The sequence below is a fragment of the Pseudophryne corroboree genome, unplaced genomic scaffold (genome assembly GCF_028390025.1).
Source record: "Pseudophryne corroboree isolate aPseCor3 unplaced genomic scaffold, aPseCor3.hap2 scaffold_149, whole genome shotgun sequence".
Taxonomy (NCBI): Eukaryota; Metazoa; Chordata; class Amphibia; order Anura; family Myobatrachidae; genus Pseudophryne; species Pseudophryne corroboree.
In genome coordinates, this window is record NW_026968120.1 from 209,839 (window position 1) to 228,033 (window position 18,195).

The 18,195-nt window shown below is 39.6% G+C and overlaps 9 non-coding genes and 1 pseudogene across 9 annotated transcripts; 6 read left to right on the forward strand and 4 right to left on the reverse strand.

The window, feature by feature from the left end:
- Positions 1–1,965: 1,965 nt before the first annotated feature.
- LOC134998621 (U1 spliceosomal RNA) lies at positions 1,966–2,144 on the forward strand (annotated as a pseudogene).
- Positions 2,145–13,227: 11,083 nt separating this feature from the next.
- Positions 13,228–13,391, reverse strand: LOC134998952 (U1 spliceosomal RNA). The gene has a single exon (XR_010201113.1). It is a non-coding gene; the product is annotated as a U1 spliceosomal RNA (small nuclear RNA).
- A 671-nt stretch (positions 13,392–14,062) lies between these two features.
- Positions 14,063–14,225, reverse strand: LOC134998571 (U1 spliceosomal RNA). The gene has a single exon (XR_010200774.1). It is a non-coding gene; the product is annotated as a U1 spliceosomal RNA (small nuclear RNA).
- A 152-nt stretch (positions 14,226–14,377) lies between these two features.
- LOC134998879 (U1 spliceosomal RNA) lies at positions 14,378–14,541 on the reverse strand. Its single transcript, XR_010201043.1, has one exon. It is a non-coding gene; the product is annotated as a U1 spliceosomal RNA (small nuclear RNA).
- Positions 14,542–15,212: 671 nt separating this feature from the next.
- Positions 15,213–15,375, reverse strand: LOC134998493 (U1 spliceosomal RNA). The gene has a single exon (XR_010200726.1). It is a non-coding gene; the product is annotated as a U1 spliceosomal RNA (small nuclear RNA).
- A 144-nt stretch (positions 15,376–15,519) lies between these two features.
- LOC134998651 (U5 spliceosomal RNA) lies at positions 15,520–15,635 on the forward strand. Its single transcript, XR_010200821.1, has one exon. It is a non-coding gene; the product is annotated as a U5 spliceosomal RNA (small nuclear RNA).
- A 270-nt stretch (positions 15,636–15,905) lies between these two features.
- On the forward strand, positions 15,906–16,021 carry LOC134998637 (U5 spliceosomal RNA). The gene has a single exon (XR_010200808.1). It is a non-coding gene; the product is annotated as a U5 spliceosomal RNA (small nuclear RNA).
- Positions 16,022–16,307: 286 nt separating this feature from the next.
- LOC134998703 (U5 spliceosomal RNA) lies at positions 16,308–16,423 on the forward strand. Its single transcript, XR_010200874.1, has one exon. It is a non-coding gene; the product is annotated as a U5 spliceosomal RNA (small nuclear RNA).
- A 274-nt stretch (positions 16,424–16,697) lies between these two features.
- LOC134998689 (U5 spliceosomal RNA) lies at positions 16,698–16,813 on the forward strand. The gene has a single exon (XR_010200859.1). It is a non-coding gene; the product is annotated as a U5 spliceosomal RNA (small nuclear RNA).
- Positions 16,814–17,088: 275 nt separating this feature from the next.
- LOC134998712 (U5 spliceosomal RNA) lies at positions 17,089–17,204 on the forward strand. Its single transcript, XR_010200883.1, has one exon. It is a non-coding gene; the product is annotated as a U5 spliceosomal RNA (small nuclear RNA).
- Positions 17,205–18,195: the final 991 nt, after the last annotated feature.

An 18,195-nucleotide genomic window follows, 5' to 3' on the forward strand; every position in this document is an offset into this window, starting at 1 on the left:
TCTTATCTGAGGACAGTTCCCCAACAAGGCCCTTTGGAGAGACAGAGAGAGAGAGTATGCCAGCACACACCCCAGCGCTATATGACCCAGGAAAAAAACACAATAATTTTATGTTTACCCAGTAGCGCTGTATTTCCATATATATATGCGCCTAATTATGTGCCCCCCTCTTCTTTAAGACCCTCTTTCTACCGTGGTATAAGCAGGGGAGAGTCCGTGGAGCTTCCCCTCAGCGGTGCTGTGGAGAAAATGGCGCTGGTGAGTGCTGAGGGAGAAGCCCCACCCCCTCAGCGACGGGCTTCTGTCCCGCTCAAATATAGTAAAAAAATGGCGGGGGCTCTTATATATATATATACAGTGCCTAGCTGCATATATATTTATTTTGCCAAAGAGAGGTCTATATTGCTGCCCAGGGCGTCCCCCCTGCGCCCTTCACCCTTACACTGACTGCCGTGTGTGAAGTGTATTGGAGCAATGGAGCACAGCTTTACTGCTGTGCGTTACCTCAGTGAAGATCATGAAGTCTTCCGCCGCCTCTGAAGTCTTCTTTTCTTCTCATACTCACCCGGCTTCTATCTTCCGGCTCTGCGAGGGGGACGGCGGCGCGGCTCTGGGACGGACGGCGAGGGTGAGACCTGCGTACCGATCCCTCTGGAGCTAATGCTGTACAGTAGCCTAAGAAGCAGAGCCTATCAACTCACAGAAGTAGGTGTGCATCTCTCCCCTCCGCCCCTCGATGCAGGGAGTCTGTTGCCAGCAGGCTCCCTGAAAATAAAAAAATCTAACAAATATACTTTCTGTCAGGAAACTCAGGAGAGCTCCCTGAAAAGCACCCAGTCTCCTCTGGGCACAGTAGTAAACTGAGGTCTGGAGGAGGGGCATAGAGGGAGGAGCCAGTGCACACCCAGATCTAAAGTCTTTCTTAAAGTGCCCATGTCTCCTGCGGAGCCCGTCTATCCCCCATGGTCCTTACGGAATCCCCAGCATCCTCTAGGACGTAAGAGAAAAATTATGCTGGCAGAAAAATCCAATTGAGTGATTAAACAGCTCCAGAGCTGCTCTGTAAGGCAAGTAAAAGGGTGTGGGCCCTGCAGCACTACCTGTAGTTTGCATTGTGCATTGGAAGCCTAGTTTGCTGTCTGTTTCCACTTCTTTTTTCTTGAGCCCCTCCCGTCTATACCCTTGTGCACTATCCTGACTTCTCCTCCCGTCTGCTTACTTTGTGCCTTCCAATGCACAATGCAAACTACAGGTAGTGCTGCAGGGCCCACACCCTTTTACTTGCCTTACAGAGCAGCTCTTGAGCTGTTACAGTGCCCAGCTGCTGCAAGAAATCAGCGTGAATGCTTCAGGGGCTGGGGCATGGCCAACATGAGCCCCACACCGAAGGAGGGTGGGGGTGTTTAATGCGAACTAGGGGTCTCGCACAATGCGAACTACAGGTATTGCTGCAGGGCCCACACCCTTTTACTTGCCTTACAGAGCAGCTCTGGAGCTGTTACAGTGCCCAGCTGCTGCAAGAAATCAGCTTGAATCCTTCAGGGGCTGGGGCATAGCCAACATGAGCCCCACACCGACGGAGGGTGGAGGTGTTTAATGCGAACTAGGGGTCATCCAAGTGCCGCAAAAGGCCGCCATGCCCTGCACACCCCTTTTCTCTTTTCATATGCAGACGAGGGTTGAAGCCAACTTTGACCCACTGCTTGGATGACATCGCCATATGCAAATCCATCTGCTGCAGGCCTTCCCCCAGGAATGCTTGCACTAGTTGTTGCATTTGGTTTGTTGTTTGGGGGTGTTTCAGTATTAGGCAGCCTTCTGCCCTCCCATGTTCATCTGAAAATATGTGTTCTCCCTGCAGTTGTTGTCCCCAGATGAGAGTTCCCTTGTGCTGCCTCAGTTGAATCTCCTTTACTTGACAGAGATGTGCCTGAGCAGCGGCCCTCCCCAGCCCTATCCCAAATCATACTTATTTTGCATAGGAGATACCATGGTCATGAAGACTGTTCTCCCAGGGTGCGGTTCATTCATTGCATTCTGGGTATGCTGACCTCTGTGATTTCCCCAAATGTGGGAAACTCGACTGCATTATTTAATGCGAACTAGGGGTCATCCAAGCACCGCAAAAGGCCGCCATGCCCTGCATACCCCTTTTCTCTTTTCATAAGCAGACGAGGTTTGAAGCCAACTTTGACCCAATGCTTGGATGACATCACTTGCTGCCTTTCCAATGAAGCAAGTTTAATTTAATAATAGGTGAAAAACCATCACTACAAAGGTGTTAATCAGATACTTGGCTTTGTGGACACTTTTCAGAGCACAAATTTGTTAGCATAAAAATAAAGCCAGAAAATGAAGAGCTGTTTAATCACTCAATTGGATTTTTCTGCCAGCATATTTCTTTTTCTCTGCAACCCACTGCTAAATTGTGCTTCCTAGCTGTTTTTATAAAATCACTGAATCAAATCTAACTCTGATTACATCAGAGAAGGCCAGGTACCCTACACCATAACAGGGGGTTTGAAATTTTGACTTGTCTACTTAAAGATCACCAAAATCTGATAACAAGGTCAATTAAGTCCCTGGGTGGGATTGAACCACCAACCTTTTGATTAATAGCCTTACACACTAACTGATTGCGCCACAGCGACACTTTGCAAAAGTATATACTGACAAAGGCTAATAAGCATTCATCTAGAACGATTCCTAGAAACATTTTAAAAAGTCAATAATGTGGAGAGTTTTTGTAAGATGTTTCTTCCATCAACCAATGAAGAAACACATTGGTACTTTCCCATGATGAGTGAGTGCTTCAGGATCTTTTGCACTTACATGTGCAGCAGAGTACTGTAATGGAAGCATGCTGGGTCCATAACCCAGAGGTAGGCATATTGAAACTATCCTCTGCTATATGCATTTTTTTTTGTTAATTAAAGTAATCCAAAACTGGGATTGATATTTTTGCTCTTTTATTTTTACTTAAAGTACAATAACTTTTACCATTTTAATTTGTTTTAATAGTATATTGACAGTATTGTTTTCTTTCAAAAATCCAATTAATTTTCTTTACCCGATTATTAAAATGGTAATTGACAAAAACAAACTACATTGTCACCAGAAGAGCAATACAAAATGTACAAGTGATATATTAAAATCATCTTTCCAGCTTGAATTTCAATGATGCATTGGGGCAAAGATTTTGTGAGAAACATCTTCACCCTTAAATAAAGATTTTCTTAATTCCTTACCTGTGTGCTAATTAGATATCACCTTGTTTTCACATTAAACAGACTTCCACATGAGAAAACAGCAAAGATGCAGTGGCGTTAATGTTTCCTGGTGTCAACCTGTATTATTTCCGTAGATATTGAAATGAGGATGCATCTTGCTGCCTTTCCAATGAAGCAAGTTTAATTTAGTAATAGGTGAAAAACCATCCCTACAAAGATGTTAATCAGATACTTGGCTTTGTGGACACTTTTCAGAGAACAAATTTGTAATCATAAAAATAAAGCCAGAAAATGAAGAGCTGTTTAATCACTCAATTGGATTTTTCTGCCAGCATTTTTCTTTTTCTCTGCAACCCACTGCTAAATTGTGCTTCCTAGCTGTTTTTTTATAAAATCACTTAATCAAATCTAACTCTGATTACATCAGAGAAGGCCAGGTACCCTATACCATAAGAGGGGGTTTGCAATTTTGACTTGTCTACTTAAATATCACCAAAATGTGATCACAAGGTCAATTACGTCCCTGGGTGGGATTGAACCACCAACCTTTTGATAAATAGCTGAACACACTAACCGATTGCGCCACAGAGACACTTTGCAAAAAGCACATACTGACAAAGACTAATAAGCATTCATCTAGAACGTTTCCTAGAAAAACTTTAAAAAGTCAATAATCTGGAGAGTTTTTGTAAGATGTTTCACCAGCAACCAATGAAGAAACACATTAGTACTTTCGCATGATGAGTGAGTGCTTCAGGATCTCTTGCACTTACATGTGCAGCAGAGTACTGCAATGGAAGCATGCTGGGCCCATAACCCAGAGGTAGGCAGATTGAAACTATCCTTTGCTATATGCATTTTTTTTTTGTTCATTAAAGTAATCCAAAACTGGGATTGATATTTTAGCTTTTATTTTTACTTAAAATACAATAACTTTTACCATTTTAATTTGTTTTAATAGTATATTGACAGTATTGTTTTCTTTCAAAAATCCAATTAATTTTCTTTATCCGATTATTAAAATGGTAATTGACAAAAACAAACTACATTGTCACCAGAAGAGCAATACAAAATGTACAAGTGATATATTAAAATCATCTTTCCAGCTTGAATTTCAATGATGCATTGGGGCAACGATTTTGTGAGAAACATCTTCACCCTTAAATAAAGATTTTCTTAATTCCTTACCTGTGTGCTAATTAGATATCACCTTGTTTTCACATTAAACAGACTTCCACATGAGAAAGCAGCAAGGATGCAGTGGCGTTAATGTTTCCTGGTGTCAACCTGTATTATTTCAGTAGATATTGAAATGAGGATGCATCTTGCTGCCTTTCCAATGAAGCAAGTTTAATTTAGTAATAGGTGAAAAACCATCCCTACAAATATGTTAATCAGATACTTGGCTTTGTGGACACTTTTCAGAGAACAAATTCGTTAGCATAAAAATAAAGCCAGAAAATGAAGAGCTGTTTAATCACTCAATTGGATTTTTCTGCCAGCATATTTCTTTTTCTCTGCAACCCACTGCTAAATTGTGCTTCCTAGCTGTTTTTTTTATAAAATCACTGATTCAAATCTAACTCTGATTACATCAGAGTAGGCCAGGTACCCTACACCATAAGAAGGGGGTTTGAAATTTTGACTTGTCTACTTAAAGATCACCAAAATCTGATAACAAGGTCAATTACATCCCTGGGTGGGATTGAACCACCAACCCTTTGATTAATAACCAAACACACTAACAGATTGCGCCACAGAGACACTTTACAAACGTACATACTGACAAAGGCTAATAAGCATTCATCTAGAACGTTTCCTAGAAAAACTTTAAAAAGTCAATAATCTGGAGAGTTTTTGTAAGATGTTTCTTCCATCAACCAACGAAGAAACACATTGGTACTTTCCCATGATGAGTGAGTGCTTCAGGATCTCTTGCACTTACATGTGCAGCAGAGTACTGCAATGGAAAAATGCTGGGCCCATAACCCAGAGGTAGGCAGATTGAAACTATCCTCTGCTATATGCATTTTTTTTGTTAATTAAAGTAATCCAAAACTGGGATTGATATTTTTGCTCTTTTATTTTTACTTAAAGTACAATAACTTTTACCATTTTAATTTGTTTTAATAGTATATTGACAGTATTGTTTTCTTTCAAAAATCCACTTAATTTTCTTTACCCTATTATTAAAATGGTAATTGACAAAAACAAACTACATTGTCACCAGAAGAGCAATACAAAATGTACAAGTGATATATTAAAATCATCTTTCCAGCTTGAATTTCAATGATGCATTGGGGCAACGATTTTGTGAGAAACACCTTCACCCTTAAATAAAGATTTTCTTAATTCCTTACCTGTGTGCTAATTAGATATCACCTTGTTTTCACATTAAACAGACTTCCACATGCGAAAGCAGCAAGGATGCAGTGGCGTTAATGTTTCCTGGTGTCAACCTGTATTATTTCAGTAGACATTGAAATGAGGATGCATCTTGCTGCCTTTCCAATGAAGCAAGTTTAATTTAGTAATAGGTGAAAAACCATCCCTACAAAGGTGTTAATCAGAGACTTGGCTTTGTGGACACTTTTCAGAGAACAAATTTGTTAGCATAAAAATAAAGCCAGAAAATGAAGAGCTGTTTAATCACTCAATTGGATTTTTTTGCCAGCATATTTCTTTTTCTCTGCAACCCACTGCTAAATTGTGCTTCCTAGCTGTTTTTATAAAATCACTGAATCAAATCTAACTCTGATTACATCAGAGAAGGCCAGGTACCCTACACCATAACAGGGGGTTTGAAATTTTGACTTGTCTACTTAAAGATCACCAAAATCTGATAACAAGGTCAATTACGTCCCTGGGTGGGATTGAACCACCAACCTTTTGGTTAATAACCATACACACTAACTGATTGCGCCACAGCGACACTTTGCAAAAAGCACATACTGACAAAGACTAATAAGCATTCATCTAGAACGTTTCCTAGAAAAACTTTAAAAAGTCAATAATCTGGAGAGTTTTTGTAAGATGTTTCTTCCAGCAACCAATGAAGAAACACATTAGTACTTTCGCATGATGAGTGAGTGCTTCAGGATCTCTTGCACTTACATGTGCAGCAGAGTACTGCAATGGAAGCATGCTGGGCCCATAACCCAGAGGTAGGCAGATTGAAACTATCCTTTGCTATATGAATTTTTTTTTTTGTTCATTAAAGTAATCCAAAACTGGGATTGATATTTTCGCTTTTATTTTTACTTAAAGTACAATAACTTTTACCATTTTAATTTGTTTTAATAGTATATTGACAGTATTGTTTTCTTTCAAAAATCCACTTAATTTTCTTTACCCGATTATTAAAATGGTAATTGACAAAAACAAACTACATTGTCACCAGAAGAGCAATACAAAATGTACAAGTGATATATTAAAATCATCTTTCCAGCTTGAATTTCAATGATGCATTGGGGCAACGATTTTGTGAGAAACACCTTCACCCTTAAATAAAGATTTTCTTAATTCCTTACCTGTGTGCTAATTAGATATCACCTTGTTTTCACATTAAACAGACTTCCACATGAGAAAGCAGCAAGGATGCAGTGGCGTTAATGTTTCCTGGTGTCAACCTGTATTATTTCAGTAGATATTGAAATGAGGATACATCTTGCTGCCTTTCCAATGAAGCAAGTTTAATTTAGTAATAGGTGAAAAACCATCCCTACAAATATGTTAATCAGATACTTGGCTTTGTGGACACTTTTCAGAGAACAAATTAGTTAGCATAAAAATAAAGCCAGAAAATGAAGAGCTGTTTAAACACTCAATTGGATTTTTGTGCCAGCATATTTCTTTTTCTCTGCAACCCACTGCCAAATTGTGCTTCCTAGCTGTTTTTATAAAATCACTGAATCAAATCTAACTCTGATTACATCAGAGAAGGCCAGGTACCCTACACCATAACAGGGGGTTTGAAATTTTGACTTGTCTACTTAAAGATCACCAAAATCTGATAACAAGGTCAATTAAATCCCTGGGTGGGATTGAACAACCAACCTTTTGGTTAATAGCCTTACACACTAACTGATTGCGCCACAGCTACACTTAGCAAAAGTACATACTGACAAAGGCTAATAAGCATTCATCTAGAACGATTCCTAGAAACATTTTAAAAAGTCAATAATGTGGAGAGTTTTTGTAAGATGTTTCTTCCATCAACCAATGAAGAAACACATTGGTACTTTCCCATGATAAGTGAGTGCTTCAGGACCTCTTGCACTTACATGTGCAGCAGAGTACTGTAATGGAAGCATGCTGGGTCCATAACCCAGAGGTAGGCAAATTGAAACTATCCTCTGCTATATGCATTTTTTTTTGTTAATTAAAGTAATCCAAAACTGGGATTGATATTTTTGCTCTTTTATTTTTACTTAAAGTACAATAACTTTTACCATTTTAATTTGTTTTAATAGTATATTGACAGTATTGTTTTCTTTCAAAAATCCACTTAATTTTCTTTACCCGATTATTAAAATGGTAATTGACAAAAACAAACTACATTGTCACCAGAAGAGCAATACAAAATGTACAAGTGATATGTTAAAATCATCTTTCCAGCTTGAATTTCAATGATGCATTGGGGCAACGATTTTGTGAGAAACATCTTCACCCTTAAATAAAGATTTTCTTAATTCCTTACCTGTGTGCTAATTAGATATCACCTTGTTTTCACATTAAACAGACTTCCACATGCGAAAGCAGCAAGGATGCAGTGGCGTTAATGTTTCCTGGTGTCAACCTGTATTATTTCAGTAGACATTGAAATGAAGATGCATCTTGCTGCCTTTCCAATGAAGCAAGTTTAATTTAGTAATAGGTGAAAAACCATCCCTACAAAGGTGTTAATCAGAGACTTGTCTTTGTGGACACTTTTCAGAGAACAAATTTGTTAGTATAAAAATAAAGCCAGAAAATGAAGAGCTGTTTAATCACTCAATTGGATTTTTCTGCCAGCATATTTCTTTTTCTCTGCAACCCACTGCTAAATTGTGCTTCCTAGCTGTTTTTATAAAATCACTGAATCAAATCTAAACATCAGAGAAGGCCAGGTACCCTACACCATAACAGTGGGTTTGAAATTTTGACTTGTCTACTTAAAGATCACCAAAATCTGATAACAAGGTCAATTAAGTCCCTGGGTGGGATTGAACCACCAACCTTTTGGTTAATAGCCTTACACACTAACTGATTGCGCCACAGCGACACTTTGCAAAAGTACTTACTGACAAAGGCTAATAAGCATTCATCTAGAATGATTCCTAGAAACATTTTAAAAAGTCAATAATGTGGAGAGTTTTTGTAAGATGTTTCTTCCATCTACCAATGAAGAAACACATTGGTACTTTCCCATGATGAGTGAGTGCTTCAGGATCTCTTGCACTTACATGTGCAGCAGAGTACTGTAATGGAAGCATGCTGGGTCCATAACCCAGAGGTAGGCAGATTGAAACTATCCTCTGCTATATGCATTTTTTTTGTTAATTAAAGTAATCCAAAACTGGGATTGATATTTTTGCTCTTTTATTTTTACTTAAAGTACAATAACTTTTACCATTTTAATTTGTTTTAATAGTATTGTTTTCTTTCAAAAATCCACTTAATTTTCTTTACCCGATTATTAAAATGGTAATTGACAAAAACAAACTACATTGTCACCAGAAGAGCAATACAAAATGTACAAGTGATATATTAAAATCATCTTTCCAGCTTGAATTTCAATGATGCATTGGGGCAACGATTTTGTGAGAAACATCTTCACCCTTAAATAAAGATGTTCTTAATTCCTTACCTGTGTGCTAATTAGATATCACCTTGTTTTCACATTAAACAGACTTCCACATGAGAAAACAGCAAAGATGCAGTGGCGTTAATGTTTCCTGGTGTCAACCTGTATTATTTCCGTAGATATTGAAATGAGGATGCATCTTGCTGCCTTTCCAATGAAGCAAGTTTAATTTAGTAATAGGTGAAAAACCATCCCTACAAAGATGTTAATCAGATACTTGGCTTTGTGGACACTTTTCAGAGAACAAATTTGTTATCATAAAAATAAAGCCAGAAAATGAAGAGCTGTTTAATCACTCAATTGGATTTTTCTGCCAGCATTTTTCTTTTTCTCTGCAACCCACTGCTAAATTGTGCTTCCTAGCTGTTTTTTTTATAAAATCACTTAATCAAATCTAACTCTGATTACATCAGAGAAGGCCAGGTACCCTACACCATAAGAGGGGGTTTGCAATTTTGACTTGTCTACTTAAATATTACCAAAATCTGATCACAAGGTCAATTACGTCCCTGGATGGGATTGAACCACCAACCTTTTGATTAATAGCTGAACACACTAACCGATCGCGCCACAGAGACACTTTGCGAAAAGTACATACTGACAAAGACTAATAAGCATTCATCTAGAACGTTTCCTAGAAAAACTTTAAAAAGTCAATAATCTGGAGAGTTTTTGTAAGATGTTTCTTCCAGCAACCAATGAAGAAACACATTGTTACTTTCGCATGATGAGTGAGTGCTTCAGGATCTCTTGCACTTACATGTGCAGCAGAGTACTGCAATGGAAGCATGCTGGGCCCATAACCCAGAGGTAGGCAGATTGAAACTATCCTTTGCTATATGCATTTTTTTTTTGTTCATTAAAATAATCCAAAACTGGGATTGATATTTTAGCTTTTTTTTTTACTTAAAGTACAATAACTTTTACCATTTTAATTTGTTTTAATAGTATATTGACAGTATTGTTTTCTTTCAAAAATCCAATTAATTTTCTTTACCCGATTATTAAAATGGTAATTGACAAAAACAAACTACAGTGTCACCAGAAGAGCAATACAAAATGTACAAGTGATATATTAAAATCATCTTTCCAGCTTGAATTTCAATGATGCATTGGGGCAACGATTTTGTGAGAAACATCTTCCCCCTTAAATAAAGATTTTCTTAATTCCTTACCTGTGTGCTAATTAGATATCACCTTGTTTTCACATTAAACAGACTTCCACATGAGAAAGCAGCAAGGATGCAGTGGCGTTAATGTTTCCGGGTGTCAACCTGTATTATTTCAGTAGATATTGAAATGAGGATGCATCTTGCTGCCTTTCCAATGAAGCAAGTTTAATTTAGTAATAGGTGAAAAACCATCCCTACAAATATGTTAATCAGATACTTGGCTTTGTGGACACTTTTCAGAGAACAAATTCGTTAGCATAAAAATAAAGCCAGAAAATGAAGAGCTGTTTAATCACTCAATTGGATTTTTCTGCCAGCATATTTCTTTTTCTCTGCAACCCACTGCTAAATTGTGCTTCCTAGCTGTTTTTTTTATAAAATCACTGATTCAAATCTAACTCTGATTACATCAGAGTAGGCCAGGTACCCTACACCATAAGAAGGGGGTTTGAAATTTTGACTTGTCTACTTAAAGATCACCAAAATCTGATAACAAGGTCAATTACATCCCTGGGTGGGATTGAACCACCAACCCTTTGATTAATAACCAAACACACTAACAGATTGCGCCACAGAGACACTTTACAAACGTACATACTGACAAAGGCTAATAAGCATTCATCTAGAACGTTTCCTAGAAAAACTTTAAAAAGTCAATAATCTGGAGAGTTTTTGTAAGATGTTTCTTCCATCAACCAACGAAGAAACACATTGGTACTTTCCCATGATGAGTGAGTGCTTCAGGATCTCTTGCACTTACATGTGCAGCAGAGTACTGCAATGGAAAAATGCTGGGCCCATAACCCAGAGGTAGGCAGATTGAAACTATCCTCTGCTATATGCATTTTTTTTTGTTAATTAAAGTAATCCAAAACTGGGATTGATATTTTTGCTCTTTTATTTTTACTTAAAGTACAATAACTTTTACCATTTTAATTTGTTTTAATAGTATATTGACAGTATTGTTTTCTTTCAAAAATCCACTTAATTTTCTTTACCCTATTATTAAAATGGTAATTGACACAAACAAACTACATTGTCACCAGAAGAGCAATACAAAATGTACAAGTGATATATTAAAATCATTTTTCCAGCTTGAATTTCAATGATGCATTGGGGCAACGATTTTGTGAGAAACACCTTCACCCTTAAATAAAGATTTTCTTAATTCCTTACCTGTGTGCTAATTAGATATCACCTTGTTTTCACATTAAACAGACTTCCACATGCGAAAGCAGCAAGGATGCAGTGGCGTTAATGTTTCCTGGTGTCAACCTGTATTATTTCAGTAGACATTGAAATGAGGATGCATCTTGCTGCCTTTCCAATGAAGCAAGTTTAATTTAGTAATAGGTGAAAAACCATCCCTACAAAGGTGTTAATCAGAGACTTGGCTTTGTGGACACTTTTCAGAGAACAAATTTGTTAGCATAAAAATAAAGCCAGAAAATGAAGAGCTGTTTAATCACTCAATTGGATTTTTTTGCCAGCATATTTCTTTTTCTCTGCAACCCACTGCTAAATTGTGCTTCCTAGCTGTTTTTATAAAATCACTGAATCAAATCTAACTCTGATTACATCAGAGAAGGCCAGGTACCCTACACCATAACAGGGGGTTTGAAATTTTGACTTGTCTACTTAAAGATCACCAAAATCTGATAACAAGGTCAATTACATCCCTGGGTGGGATTGAACCACCAACCTTTTGGTTAATAACCATACACACTAACTGATTGCGCCACAGCGACACTTTGCAAAAGTACATACTGACAAAGGCTAATAAGCATTCATCTAGAACGTTTCCTAGAAACATTTTAAAAAGTCAATAATGTGGAGAGTTTTTGTAAGATGTTTCTTCCATCAACCAATGAAGAAACACATTGGTACTTTCCCATGATAAGTGAGTGCTTCAGGACCTCTTGCACTTACATGTGCAGCAGAGTACTGTAATGGAAGCATGCTGGGTCCATAACCCAGAGGTAGGCAGATTGAAACTATCCTCTGCTATATGCATTTTTTTTGTTAATTAAAGTAATCCAAAACTGGGATTGATATTTTTGCTCTTTTATTTTTACTTAAAGTACACTAACTTTTACCATTTTAATTTGTTTTAATAGTATATTGACAGTATTGTTTTCTTTCAAAAATCCACTTAATTTTCTTTACCCTATTATTAAAATGGTAATTGACAAAAACAAACTACATTGTCACCAGAAGAGCAATACAAAATGTACAAGTGATATATTAAAATCATCTTTCCAGCTTGAATTTCAATGATGCATTGGGGCAACGATTTTGTGAGAAACACCTTCACCCTTAAATAAAGATTTTCTTAATTCCTTACCTGTGTGCTAATTAGATATCACCTTGTTTTCACATTAAACAGACTTCCACATGCGAAAGCAGCAAGGATGCAGTGGCGTTAATGTTTCCTGGTGTCAACCTGTATTATTTCAGTAGACATTGAAATGAGGATGCATCTTGCTGCCTTTCCAATGAAGCAAGTTTAATTTAGTAATAGGTGAAAAACCATCCCTACAAAGGTGTTAATCAGAGACTTGGCTTTGTGGACACTTTTCAGAGAACAAATTTGTTAGCATAAAAATAAAGCCAGAAAATGAAGAGCTGTTTAATCACTCAATTGGATTTTTTTGCCAGCATATTTCTTTTTCTCTGCAACCCACTGCTAAATTGTGCTTCCTAGCTGTTTTTATAAAATCACTGAATCAAATCTAACTCTGATTACATCAGAGAAGGCCAGGTACCCTACACCATAACAGGGGGTTTGAAATTTTGACTTGTCTACTTAAATATCACCAAAATCTGATAACAAGGTCAATTACGTCCCTTAGTGGGATTGAACCACCAACCTTTTGATTAATAACCATACACACTGAGGCAGCACAAGGGAACTCTCGAAAGAAGAACAAGGCTAGAGGAAGAACTGAAACAAAGAAATCTGACTTTTACTAGAGCTGACCAGAGGAAAGCACAAACACAGTCCCCCACTACCACAAATAATGCAGTTGAGTTTCCCACATTTGGGGAAATCACATGGGTCAGCATACCCAGAATGCAATGAATGAACCTCACCCTGGGAGAACAATCTTCAAGACCATGGTCTCTCCTATGCAAAATAAGTATGATTTGGGATAGGGCTGGGGAGGGCCGCTGCTCAGGCACATCTCTGTCAAGTAAAGGAGATTCAACTGAGGCAGCACAAGGGAACTCTCATCTGGGGACAACAACTGCAGGGAGAACACATATTTTCAGATGAACATGGGAGGGCAGAAGGCTGCCTAATACTGAAGCACCCCCAAACAACAAACCAAATGCAACAACTAGTGCAAGCATTCCTGGGGGAAGGCCTGCAGCAGATGGATTTGCATATGGTGATGCCATCCAAGCAGTGGGTCAAAGTTGGCTTCAACCCTCGTCTGCATATGAAAAGAGAAAAGGGGCGTGCAGGGCATGGCGGCCTTTTGCGGCGCTTGGATGACCCCTAGTTCGCATTACACACCTCCACCCTCCTTCGGTGTGGGGCTCATGTTGGCTATGCCCCAGCCCCTGAAGCATTCAAGCTGATTTCTTGCAGCAGCTGGGCACTGTAACTGCTCCAGAGCTGCTCTGTAAGGCAAGTAAAAGGGTGTGGGCACTGCAGCACTACCTGTAGTTTGCATTGTGCGTTGGAAGGCACGAAGTAAGCAGACGGGAGAAGTCAGGATAGTGCGCAAGGGCATAGAAGGGAGCGGCTCAAGAAAAGAGAAGTGGAAACAGACAGCAAACTAGGCTGGAGAGAGACCTGAGACAAAGAGATCTGAATTATACGAGAGCCGACCAAGGGAAACACAAATTATGCAGTCAAGTTTCCCACATTTGGGGAAATCACAGGGGCAGCACAACTAGAGTGCAATGGGTGAGCCTTGCCCTGGGAGAAGCACCTTCATGATCATAGTATCTCACCTGGCAGGTAAGTAGGAGTTGGGCTAGAGCTGGGGAGGGTCGCTGCTCGGGCACCCCCCTGTCAAGTGAAAGAGATCCAACTGAGGCAGCACAAGGGAACTCTCGAAAGAAGAACAAGGCTAGAGGAAGATCTGAGATAAAGAAATCTGATTTTTACCAGAGCTGACCAGAGGAAAGCACAAACACAGTCCCCCACTACCACAAATAATGCAGTCGAGTTTCCCACATTTGGGGAAATCACAGGGGTCAGCATACCCAGAATGCAATGAATGAACCTCACCCTGGGAGAACAATCTTCATGACCATGGTATCGCCTATGCAAAATAAGTATGATTTGGGATAGGGCTGGGGAGGGCCGCTGCTCAGGCACATCTCTGTCAAGTAAAGGAGATTCAACTGAGGCAGCACAAGGGAACTCTCATCTGGGGACAACAACTGCAGGGAGAACACATATTTTCAGATGAACATGGGAGGGCAGAAGGCTGCCTAATACTGAAGCACCCCCAAACAACAAACCAAATGCAACAACTAGTGCAAGCATTCCTGGGGGAAGGCCTGCAGCAGATGGATTTGCATATGGTGATGTCATCCAAACAGTGGGTCAAAGTTGGCTTCAACCCTCGTCTGCATATGAAAAGAGACAAGGGGCGTGCAGGGCATGGCGGCCTTTTGCGGCGCTTGGATGACCCCTAGTTCGCATTACACACCTCCACCCTCCTTCGGTGTGGGGCTCATGTTGGCTATTCCCCAGCCCCTGAAGCATTCAAGCTGATTTCTTGCAGCAGCTGGGCACTGTAACTGCTCCAGAGACGCTCTGTAAGGCAAGTAAAAGGGTGTGGGTCCTGCAGCACTACCTGTAGTTTGCATTGTGCGTTGGAAGGCACGAAGTAAGCAGACGGGAGAAGTCAGGATAGTGCGCAAGGGCATAGAAGGGAGCGGCTCAAGAAAAGAGAAGTAGAAACAGACAGCAAACTAGGCTGGAGAGAGACCTGAGACAAAGAGATCTGAATTATACGAGAGCCGACCAGGGGAAACACAAATTATGCAGTCAAGTTTCCCACATTTGGGGAAATCGCAGAAGCAGCACACCCAGAGTGCAATGGGTGAGCCTTGCCCTGGGAGAAGCACCTTCATGATCATAGTATCTCACCAGGCAGGTAAGTAGGAGTTGGGCTAGAGCTGGGGAGGGTCGCTGCTCGAGCATCCCCCTGTCAAGTAAAGGAGATTCAACTGAGGCAGCACAAGGGAACTCTCATCTGGGGACAACAACTGCAGGGAGAACACATATTTTCAGATAAAAATCTTGGTCATGCTCTGGTTTCTCTTCAGAACGAACAAATCTTTCGCCTTTTACTAAAGATTTCCGTGGAGAGGAGCAAAACCGAGTTTTATCTCAATTTTTGCATGCCCCATCTTTTTGGGGTTTCTTTTATCGGTTTAAAGATAGAATGAGTGTGCTTTAATGTAAGCTCATTTGCATAGAAATGACAGTAAATGTTTGTTTCTTTTCAAACAGAACTTTCTTGACCATGCTACTTGCTTGAAAGATCTGGGAGCACATGGAATACAGTACAAACCATGCTTATAGCAAGGAGAAGACAGGTGAGAAATCTGCTTTCTTTCAAATTGGGCGCTCACTTTGATCTGAATAAGGATTGCTGGCACGGCACTCAGGCGACAGGTGGAATCTTGGTCATGCTCTGGTTTCTCTTCAGAACGAACAAATCTTTCGCCTTTTACTAAAGATTTCCGTGGAGAGGAGCAAAACTGAGTTTTATCTCAATTTTTGCATGCCCCATATTATTGGGGTTTCTTTTATCGGATTAAAGACAGAACGAGTGTGCTTTCTTGTTAGCTTTAATGTAAGTTTATTTGCATAACAATGACAATAAATGTCTGTTTCTTTTCAAGCAGAACTTTCTTGACCATACTAATTGCTTGAAAGATCTGGGAGCACATGGAAAAGAGTACAAACCATGCTTATAGCAAGGGGAAGCCTGGTGAGAAATCTGCTTTCTTTCTTTCAAATTGGGTGCTCACTTTGAGCTGAATGAGGACTGCTGGCACGGCACTCAGGCGACAGGTGGAATCTTGGTCATGCTCTGGTTTCTCTTCAGAACGAACAAATCTTTCGCCTTTTACTAAAGATTTCCATGGAGAGGAGCAAAACTGAGTTTTATCTCAATTTTTGCATGCCCCGTCTTATTGGGGTTTCTTTTATCAGTTTAAAGATAGAACGAGTGTGCTTTAATGTAAGCTCATTTGCGTAGAAATGACAGTAAATGTTTGTTTCTTTTCAAACAGAACTTTCTTGACTATACTAATTGCTTGAAAGATCTGGGAGCACATGGAAAAGAGTACAAACCATGTTTATAGCAAGGGGAAGCCTGGTGAGAAATCTGCTTTCTTTCTTTCAAATTGGGTGCTCACTTTGAGCTGAATGAGGACTGCTGGCATGGCACTCAGGCGACAGGTAGAATCTTGGTCATGCTGTGGTTTCTCTTCAGAACGAACAAATCTTTCGCCTTTTACTAAAGATTTCCGTGGAGAGGAGCAAAACTGAGTTTTATCTCAATTTTTGCATGCCCCATCTTATTGGGGTTTTATTTTATTGGTTTAAAGATAGAACGAGTGTGCTTTAATGTAAGCTCATTTGCATAGAAATGACAGTAAATGTTTGTTTCTTTTCAAACAGAACTTTCTTGACCACACTAATTGTTTGAAAGATCTGGGAGCACATGGAAAAGAGTACAAACCATGTTTATAGCAAGGGGAAGCCTGGTGAGAAATCTGCTTTCTTTCATTCAAATTGGGTGCTCACTTTGAGCTGAATGAGAACTGCTGGCATGGCACTCAGGCGACAGGTGGAATCTTGGTCATGCTCTGGTTTCTCTTCAGAACTAACAAATATTTCGCCTTTTATTAAAGATTTCCGTGGAGAGGAGCAAAACTGAGTTTTATCTCAATTTTTGCATGCCCCATATTATTGGGGTTTCTTTTATCAGTTTAAAGACAGAACGAGTGTGCTTTCTTGTTAGCTTTAATGTAAGTTTATTTGCATAACAATGACAGTAAATGTTTGTTTCTTTTCAAACAGAACTTTCTTGACCATGCTACTTGCTTGAAAGATCTGGGAGCACATGGAAAACAGTACAAACCATGCAGTATCACAAGAGCCTTTATTTGATCTTTCATGAAGATAGAGCAGAATTGAGGACACGTCAACAATTTCTGCCGAAGGTGGTTCATCTTTCCACATGGTGCCTTTGGCCACTGACACCTTCGTTGAGTCAAAGTCTCTGGCTGTGGTCAGAACTTTGAAAATTTATGTCACCAGAACGGTTCAGATTAGGAAAACAGAGGCTCTGTTTGTCCTGTATGCTCCCAACATGATTGGGTGTCCTGCTTCCATGCAGACCATTATGCGCTGGATCTGTGGTAAGATTCAGCATGCTCATTCCACGGCAGGATTGCCGTTACTGAATTAGGTGAAGACCCATTCTACTAGAAAGGTGGGTTCATCCTGGGCAGCTGGTCGGGGAGTCTCGGCATTGCAACTTTGCCGAGCAGCTATTTAGTAAACACTTTTGCTAAGTTTTACAAGTTTGATACCTTGGCTGATGATAACCTCAAGTTGGGTCATTCGGTGCTGCAGAGTCGTACGCACTCTCCCACCCGTTCAAGAGCTTTGGTATAACCCCATGGTTCTTAATGTGACCCCAGCATCCTCTAGGTCGTATGAGAAAATAGGATTTTAATACCTACCGGTAAATCCTTTTCTCTTAGTACGTAGAGGATGCTGGGCACCCGTCCCAGTCCATACTGTGTCTGCAGTTATTACTTGTGGTTATACACATGTTGTGTTACGGTTCTGGTCAGCTTTTTGCTGCAATTGTTCATGCCGTTGGCTTGTGTTCTGTTGAATGCCACGTTCTGCGGCATGCTTAAGGTGTGAGCTGGTAAGATGCTCACCTTAGTTTAACAA